This window comes from Lissotriton helveticus, chromosome 2_1, assembly GCF_964261635.1.
Source record: "Lissotriton helveticus chromosome 2_1, aLisHel1.1, whole genome shotgun sequence".
In the NCBI taxonomy this organism is placed as follows: domain Eukaryota; kingdom Metazoa; phylum Chordata; class Amphibia; order Caudata; family Salamandridae; genus Lissotriton; species Lissotriton helveticus.
This window is the reverse complement of record NC_136059.1, coordinates 466,570,817-466,580,996: the sequence shown is the minus strand read 5'-3', so window position 1 is coordinate 466,580,996 and position 10,180 is coordinate 466,570,817.

Sequence of the window (10,180 nt, the reverse complement as noted above, 5' to 3'; positions counted from 1 at the left end):
AGTTTCAACACAAAGCAGTAAAGCTCTAAACGATCTACTTCACGATAGGGGCTTAATCTACACTCCAGCTTCAGCTCTTGTTAAGGAAACAGTGGGGGCAAGCGAGATGCTGACCAAGGATGTAAGGACAGCAAATAACAATGACACACTGGCAGCAGCAACAAAAATTAAAGCAACAATGATAGATAAAGAACATACGCGCCTCCTTGGCCCCTTGGGGGTGGGTGTTGTAGTTAATCTCCCAAATTTGTCAGATACATCACCGGGTGTGCCGGGCTCTACAAACTCTGTGCTGCTTTCCCCTAATAACACTGGTGTGGATTCAATTACAGAGTTGGGTGCAAAGATGTGCGCTGCAATAGACAGTATGACAGAAGGGGAAGATATTTGTGCGGACTCAGGTTCTAATGATGAGTTTGAAGAGCTGGAAGAGACTGCAACTAAAAACCCTACTGGAACGAGCAAGAGTTCTGCAGGGAAGAAGGCCAGGGGGAAATTCAAGAATAAAATCAAAAAGTCGGTTAACGTGCAACCTGTGGTTAAAACTAAAACCATTGCTGATAATAGCCCTCTACGAAAGTTGGTGCAAGCAAAGGGCACTGTAAAGACGATGGCACTTCGATTAACAGGTACCAGTCCAGTGGAGGGGGGTCCTACGGAAACCCAGATAGGAAATATAATGATATCCGACAGCCCTAAGCTAGCCCTGCTTGATCAAAATGCATCCCCAGCTATAATATCTTCCAATGGTGCGGCTCATAACATGGTTAGCCAGAATATATGCATGAGTCAGCTGACTACTCAGCCGCAAACCGGGAAATGGGACCAGTAATGAGGATGTATCACTCAATCTGATCGTCTAGCTCCTTGGTGAGCAGAGACATGCATCACAGCAGCACTATTTGCAGGTGCGTGAAGATAATGGAAAGATGCAACAATCTTTAAATGCACTGGCAGGCAAATTAGGTGGGCTTACTCAGGAGATATCAGAGCAATAGCAAAGAGTGGTAGACATGGAGGAACTGTCTTCCCGCACAGAGGCTAGTGTGAGTAAACATGAGGCCCAGATTGCAAACCTGCAAGCAAACGTAGAGGACATAGAAAATCGACAAAGACGTCAAAACCTCCCAGTTTTTGGCATTCCAGAGGGGGCCGAGGGTGGAGATCCAAGAGCATACATGGTTCAACTCTTTCGAAAAGCATTTCCGGAGCTCTCTGATTGGGACTGGGACTCGCAATTGCAAACGGTTCATAGACTACCACTAGTTCAAAGGAAGAAGGGCAGCCAGTATCCTCGTCCATTTTTGATTTACATGGGTAACTTTTTGCTAAGACACGCAGTTTCATTGAAAGCTCGTCCTAATAACCCAGTCACAACAGAATCTATAACCTTCTTTGTCAGATCTGATCTAAGCAAAATTACTATGGAGAAACGATGGAAACTGCGTCAGTATATTGATCCGATCAAGGCTCTTGGACGCCAAGTTTTCCTCCAAGAACCAGTGCAGCTAAAGGTATTTAAAAATAGTCACACTTATTTTTTCACGGACGATCAGGAAGTAGAAAATATGTTGATCAAATGGCACTGAGAAGCAACAGAGAAAATTACAGATTAACATTATAGACAATGTACTAATGATCAATGGTGTAAGAATATGTAGTATCTCAATTTAATTTCTTAAGAAGGGATTCTGTGTTCTGAGTTCTGTGTTCTCTTTTCTCTTTCGCTTCTTTTCTATTAAGAATTTGATTTAGGACTATCGATATATAATTGTATTTAAGACACTGATGTGGTTCTGGGGGAGAGGGATCGACACGGCTGTGTCTCTTTTGGCTGCCTAAACCAATGGCAGCTGGTTAGGCAGAGGAATCCTCCTCTTTGGAGAAGGGGGTGTGTGAGGTGGGGGTATGGGTTGTGGGTTGGGTCGAAGGGGGAGCTTGGGTGGGGTAAAAATTAGTAAAAGTGACATGAGGAGAATGCAAAGTAAACAAATGAGTGGCAAGACTTTTTGGTTTTTTAATTTCTTCTTTTTTTAATGTATATGGGAGAAGCTGGGTGGGGGAGAAGTGGAGAGATTTTTCTTGTATGGACAGAATAAGGTGTTTAGCCTGGAATGTGGCAGGGTTGAATAGCAGGAACAAACGGAGGTTAGTCTTCAAAGAGCTAAGGATGTATAAACCACATATCGCTTTACTATCGGAGACACATATTTCTTACAAAGATCGTAATTTATTAAAACAACTTGGCTACGAGGTAGCCATTAGCTCTGAGTTAAATGTGTCAATTTGTGGGGTTGCAATCTTACAGCATAAACAATTTAAAGCCGAGATTGTCAAAACCTCTTTGGATAAAAATGGTAGATGGGCTATTGCTCAATTTATTGTTGAGGGCAACAAATACACGTTTTGTGTGGTGTATGGATCAAATGTAGATGATTCTACAGTTATGGATAAGGTTAATATGGAATTGCTTGACTGGGGGGGTGAGCGGCTGGTAATGGGAGACTTTAATTGTATTATGAACTATGATATCGATACTACAAGAAGGGGGCATTTAAGAGGATGCGTAAAGCACGGGCCGCAATTAGAGAAATTGGGCGAATACATGATATAAAAGATGCTTGGCGGGTGTTACACCCTGATGTCCCTGGGTATACTTACTATTAAGCGGCGCACAAACTATGCTCCCGGATAGTCATGGCCTGGGCGTCGGATAGAATTTTGTCAACAAGTAATATGGAGATATGCCCAAAGGTCACTTCTGACCATAACCCCATCCTTCTTTCTTTTAAAATTATGACAAGTCAGCAGATTCCTCATTGTTTTTCATTCCCCAGGCATCTTTTGTTAAACACAGATTTTATATTAAAACTTAAGGCACATATAAAAGAATTTCTTGAAATCAATATTGGCTCAGCTTCACACACTATGGTATGGAATTCCTGCAAAGCTACCATCAGGGGCTTCACTCAGCAGTATATATTTAGACAGAATTATGATGGTAAAAAGAGTCCAAAAGAAACTATTGCTAGAATACTACATGCAGAAAATCAGATGGCTGAAGCACTTCTACAAGGTTCTAGTGCAGTAGAAGAACTGGGCTATATTTTAATTGATCTTAAATCTGCTTTAAAGAATACTCTGAGGGAGAAAAGTTTGATTAAATAAAATAAATATCACTTATCCCAGTATGAGGGCGGGAAAAAAATAGGAAAAATACTAGCATATAAGGTGGCAGAGGATAAAGCCAAAATGCTAGTCAAGTCTATTAAAGGCCCCAATAATGAGGCATATAATAATCCCCAGCAGATACTTGAGCAATTCGCTAACTACTATAAGGATCTATATACCACTGAAAATCGACCTGTGTTAGGTGATATATATTCATATCTGCAAACTAATTTAGTGAATTGTATCAAGGATGAACAACTGGATATAATGAATAATGATGTTACATTAACCAAAATCAGACTAGCTATATCTGCTTTGCCATCCGGCAAAGCATCTGGTGAAGATTCAATTCCCTTGGAGTTGTATAAAAAGTGTATGGTGGAATTAGCCCCACTATTTAATATGGTAGTAGGACATATTGGACTTGGCGTTAAAGCGCCTGATTCATGGAATTTAACGTAGATCATATTTTTTCTTAAGAAAAATAAGATATCTGATGAATGCGGGTCATATAGACCGATTTCTCTCATCAATACTGACGTGAAAATATTCGCTAAAATACTGGCAAAATGCCTCGCTTCAATAATCTCTACTTTGGTATCCCCACAACAACACAGGTTTATCCCGGGTAGGGATACCACGACTCACATAAATACAGCCTTTGCAGCTTTTGATGTTGCCAGGACTAGATCGACCCCACTCGGTATGATACTATTAGATGTGGAGAAAGCATTTGACCGAGTGGGGGGGGGACTATATTTTGGGCTGTATTGAAGAGTTGTGGGATCAAAGGTCAATACCTGCAGTGGTAAAGTCTGCTATGCAGGGATACAGTCAGCATCATTTTCTATATCCCGTGGTACCCGTCAAGGGTGCCCTTTAACACCTCTACTATTCGCTTTATCTATGGAACCATTTTTAGTGGCATTACAAAATCAGCCATGTATTATACCATTTTCATCAGGTCTGGATACCCTCAAAATAACGGTATACGCAGATGATATTGCGGTTTACTCAGCCGACGTAGTGGTGGCAATGAAAGGAATTATTGTGGAGGCTAGGAGATTTGGGGTTGTTTTCGGCTACAGGATGAACACAAATAAGACTCAAATTGTAATGAACTATAAACCAACAACTCTGCTACAGGGAGTCTGTAAGGCAGCTACTTACTTGGGGATTAAAATCTCTGTGAATCCTGAAGAAATAGCCATAGTTACCTATGAACTATAATTAAAAGAGACAGCTATTATATTTTTAAAATGGCACACGGTTCCTCTTAGTATAATTGGGAGGATACATTTAATTAAAATGAAGATACTCCCTAGATTTCTTTATTTATTTCAATCTATCCCCCTTCGTATTAGTAATTCTTTCTTTAAACGACTAGATGGTGTATTAAGCAGTTTTATTTGGAGTTACAAAAAAGCACGTCGGGCAATTGAGACATTGAAACTTCCATTTTGTCTTGGAGGCCTTGACTTCCCAGATTTCATATTTCTGGTCGGCTTTTCTAGTACGTATTTGTAGTTTGTTAAATCCTAGCAATAATCCTTTTTTTCTATTATGTTTTTATGATGGGAGCAGAATCTAAAATGTTTCTGTATCATATTAATGATCCGTATTTTTTTAAGCGGGTCAAATTTAAGACTGCACGAGACATAGGGGCCTATTAGGATGTCGGGCAAATCGCAACCGCAATCCGGGTGGTGGCGATCCGCCAGACATCCTTTGCTGCCCGCCACCCATTTCTCCCCCGCCATATTAGTATGGCTCGGGGGACCGCAGCGGACGGAAAGACTTTTCTTTTCCACCCCGGTCGCCTTGCGGCCGGCGCAAAAATTTTTTAATATGGTGGCGTAGTCTATTAGACACCGCCAGCCATATTATGAAGGGCTTTGGGGAATGCCTTTCGCCACGGAAAGGCATACGGAGACTCACTGCGGGGGCCCATTGCAGGCCCCCTGGGACTGCAAGGGGGTGGGGGGTGAACATGGGGGGTACCTATGGTACCCCCCTGCATTCCCAAGTGCAACATGGCAGGCACCGCGCGGTGCCTGTCATGTTGTGCTTTGAAATGCACAACGTGCATTTTTACCATTGCGGCAGGCGGCGCTTTCAGCACCGCCTGCCGCAATGGTAAAAATACAAGATGCGCCCGCCAGTGTGGCGGGCGCATCCTAATGGCCGAGAAGGGACTGCCGCTCCGATGGCGGATGGTCCTGTTTTGCACGGGGTTCCTAATGGACCCCATAGTATTCATATGGAGGGCTCTCATCAACAAAAAAAATAACGATGTATCGTCCTAAATTTCCTTTATGGGATAATCCAGCTCTTCCAGGAATCTTCCATGATGGGGGTGGGAGACAATGGGCTAATTTGGGTATTAAAAGATTATGGGATCTATATGGTTTTTCCATGGGTTCTCAACGTTTAACAGATTGCAACTTCTTTATAGCCTTACAGAGAGCATACGGTTAAAATATTATCAAATTCATGATTATCTTGTACGCCACATGAAGCTTACTGAATTAACAGAGTCCAGCTTATGGGACTGTATCTTGTCAGCAAAAGATATATCACTGATCAGTGTTGGTTATAAAAGGCTCAATTCTCAGAAAGAAGATGATTGTGGGAGATTAGCTGCACGATGGAGTCAGAAATTGGGGTCTATCATTACTACTAACACTATATCACTTGCATTTGGCACTATATGTAAGTCAGTGCATTCTTCTAGTTTGAGGTTACAATCATACAGAACTATTTGCTCATTGTATTACACCCCTAACGAAAATGTGACTTATTTACAGCTGACCTGCTGCATATGTTTTTTCAATGCCCGTCACTAATTGAGTTCTGGCGAGGAGTTGAACAAACGATATCTCATAAATTAGCAAGACCATGTTCATTTATGGTAACAGATGTGCTACTGGGTCCTCAGCCTGGAGATTCTCCTCAGAGAGGACTTAAAAGTATCTTGCTGGCTTGTGCTAGGTTAGCCATAGCTCGAGTTTGGATTGCTCAGGATCCACCATTGGCGGTGGAATGGTGGGGTATTGTTAAAGACATATATAATATGGAGCTTGCATTGGCCAAAATTAAGGGGCCTCGATCGTTACATAAATTGGAAATAATCTGGGGAGAATTCGTGTAAATGTAAAAAGAAAATGTGTCTCTTCTAATTACTTTCATGAATTGCTTTATTTTATTTTCAAATCTCTCTCCCGCCCCCATGTCTTTCCTTTTTCTCTTTCCGATTTTGATCCTAACTTTTAATTATGATTGTCTTTTTCTTTGAACATATTGGAGATATGAAATTGTTTGCTACTTTGTATATTTTTGTTTTATTGTTTCAACCTTATGTCATCAATAAGATTTTTAAAAAAAATCATAATAATAATTGAAATTTTATAGTGTTAACTGTGGGAAATAATTTATTTGTAATTAATTATTAATTGGTTGTTAATATTAATGATTTGATAATTGATTATGGTTAATGTGTAAAACAAATTTAGGTGAGGATTGTGGAGTTTATAGGGGTAAAGGATGGAAATAATGTATTTGTAATTAATTATTAATTAGTTGTTAATTGATATTATTAATTAATTGGTCATTAATTATAGTAATTGTGTATTTTTTTACGTGTGGGTAGTGGGGTTTATATGGGTAAAGGGTGGTAAGTAATATATTTTTGATTAACTAATAATTAGTTGTTAATTTATATTAATTAATTGATTGAAAATTAATGATGGAACTTGTGCAATTAATTTTAGGTGCGGGTTGTGGAGTTTATAGGGGTAAAGGGTGGGAAGTAATTTATGTTAAACTAATTATTAGTTGTTAATTTATATTAATTAATTGATTGTAAATTTTTTGATGGAAATTGTGTAATTAATTTTAGGTGTGGGGTTTATAGGGGTAAAGGATGGGAAGTAAGTTATGTTTCATTAATTAACAATTAGTTGATCATTAATATTAATTAATTGATATTTAATTAGGGTAATTGTTTATATTTTTTGTGTATGGGTTTTACTTTATAATTAGTTGTTAAATACTATTAGTTTTTTAATTGTAAATAATTTTTAATTGTGCACGTGTTTACAGTTTATTTTTTGCTATGGGTTGTGGGGATTATAGGTGTGGGAAGTTAATTCATTTTTATGAGTTTTAATTTCGTTTTTTATTAATATTATATCTTTAATTGGTAATTAATTATGTTAATAATTTTTTTATTTAATTTAGATGTGGGTTGTGAATTGTGTGATGTTATAGGATAGGACATAAAAAAGTAAATTTATGTAATGTTTTTGTTTCTAAATATTTTCTAATTAAAAATATTTGTTTGAAAATTATGTTTTTTTAATGTAATATAATATTTGTAGGGATTTATCATATGTGTTTAACATTATAATATATAATTTTAAATTTTGTAATAATAAATATATTTTTATTTTTAACATGGGTATATGTTTTTTTATTTATTTTGTTTTTTAAATATTTTTGTTGTTAATATTTTGTTTGTTTTTAAATTTTAACTGAATACTTTCCCTTCTGTTGCACTCACTGGAATGGGAATAGTATTTTTTACCCCTCTGCTATCCAACACTTTCCCTGCTGTTGCACTGATTGGAGTGGGAATAGTACATTTCATCTCGCCACTATCCAACACTTTCCCTACTGTTGCACTCACTGGAGTGGAAATAGTAATTTTTACCCCTCCTCCATCCAACACTTTCCCCACTGTTACACTCACTGGAGTGGGAATAGTAATTTTTACCCCTCCACTATCCAACACTTTCCCTACAGTTGCACTGATTGGAGTGGGAATAGTACATTTCATCTCGCCACTATCCAACACTTTCCCTACTGTTGTACTCACTGGAGTGGAAATAGTAATTTTTACCCCTCCTCTATCTAACACTTTCCCCACTGTTACACTCACTGGAGTGGGAATAGTAATTTTTACCCCTCCACTATCCAACACTTTCCCTACTGTTGCATTAACTGGAGTAGGAATAGTATTATTTACCCCACCGCTATCCAACACTTTCCCTACTGTTGCACTGACTGGAGTGGGAAATTTAAGTTTAAAGATTTTTAAACTGTTTAATGTTTTCATTTATAATAGAATGTTTTTTTAATTAGACTTTATGTTATTGGTACACACACACACACACATATATATGTACATTTTAATATAATTTTAAAAGTATAAAATAAATTACAATTAATAGTTTTTAATTGTTTTAAAATAAATATATATATACATTAATTATCATATATGTTTTTTACTTTGTTAATTAGGTTTATGTGTTATATTTGTTAAAATATATATTAAATCTATGTTATTCGTTTTATATTAATTGTATTATTTAACATATTTAATAGTATGTAATATTTTATTGTATATATATATATGTGATCAAGGGGCTGAGGTCCCGAAACGCGTCATGGCGGCGTGTGTTTCTGCACGAGGATTTAATAAATAATATTTGCAATTTTCCATCTGGGTCCGGTTTCGTCTTTGTTCCGAAGCGGCATTTGGGGCATAACGGAGTTCTTCTCATATATATATATATATATATCAACATCGATTTTTTGTGCAACTGTATTTTTGACATCGATATTTTTTGCTCAATATTTTTGTACTTACCTGTTTAAGTATAGGGAGTTGATATTTTTGCATTCTATATTTTTTCATTTATATTTTTTCATTTATATTTTTTACATCTACATTTTTTACATCGATAGTCTGTCAGTGAACCCAATGACAGGCCTGAGACCAATTTGAAAGGCTACTTGTGTGGGTAGCACAATCAGTCCTGCGGGCTCACTAGTAGCATTTAGATTTCAGGCCCCAGGTATATGGTATACCACTTTACATGGTACTTAACAGGTGACCTAAATATGCTAATCAGGCATATACCAATGTCACCATGTTTTTAGGTGAGAAGCACATGCCCTTCAGCATTGGTTAGCAGTGGTAAAGGGCTCAGAGTCCTAAGGCAATCAAAAAGCTGCAGCACAAAGTGGGGTTAAGCAGGCAAAACATGGGGGGAAGACCACCCTCACGATTACAAGTCTAACACCTAGGCCACGAGCAATCTCTTACCACATAAGAACTGATGAACCACAAAGACCCTGAGAAAAATAGTGAAATTCCTACACCTCTCTTCCAAATATAAACAGAACAGCAGCCACAGTCCAGTTAGCTTCAGGCCTTCCCACCTGTGGCCTAGATTTATCATTGAGGTCACGATCCTGTCAGCCACTTATTTCACTTCCAGGCGCTCCTCAAGCATTCAGAGACCCCACACCCTCAAGATGCATATGATACAGAGAGAAATGTCTGGAAGAAGAAACTGCCTCAAGGTGCAGCACAAAGGTCTCACATATCGGACCTGTCGTCACTTTTTGTACCTTTTAACTCTTCATTCACCTAAAACGATCTTAAATGAAGGCTAAAGGCCCATACAGTGCTTCCACAAGCGTGAAGCGGTTATCGACTTCATTGAATAAAGCAGTATGTGCGTGAACAACAGTCCTCGCCAGTAGTTTTAGAGCTGTGTTAAACTGTCATGATTTACAAAATGGGTATTGACGTAAGAAACATGTCAACTCCACTGCTGTGTGTTTATCACAAAAATAAACTCAGCCAAGTGAACCACTTGCTTTCCCACTGTGTTTGATCTCATTTTCAGAAACTACTGACTTAAAGTTCCGAGGGCAAGCTTCATGAAAAGACCTAGGCAGGGTGAGCAATATTGTAGATAAATATACACAGAGACGGCCAGATGTATAAACCACAAATGTTGAAATGTGCGAGAAGCATCTTCCCAAGGAGAGGCAGCTTCCCAGTGTCGTTTGTTAGTCCCAGTGGTGGGGTCTGCAGAAGAGGGCGAGTGGTTTGCTGCACACATACCAGCAGTATGTACTGTGTCTGATAAACACCTCCAGATCTGAGTTTTCCTCCTGAACATGAAGTACATCCATCTCACATTACTGCTCGTTT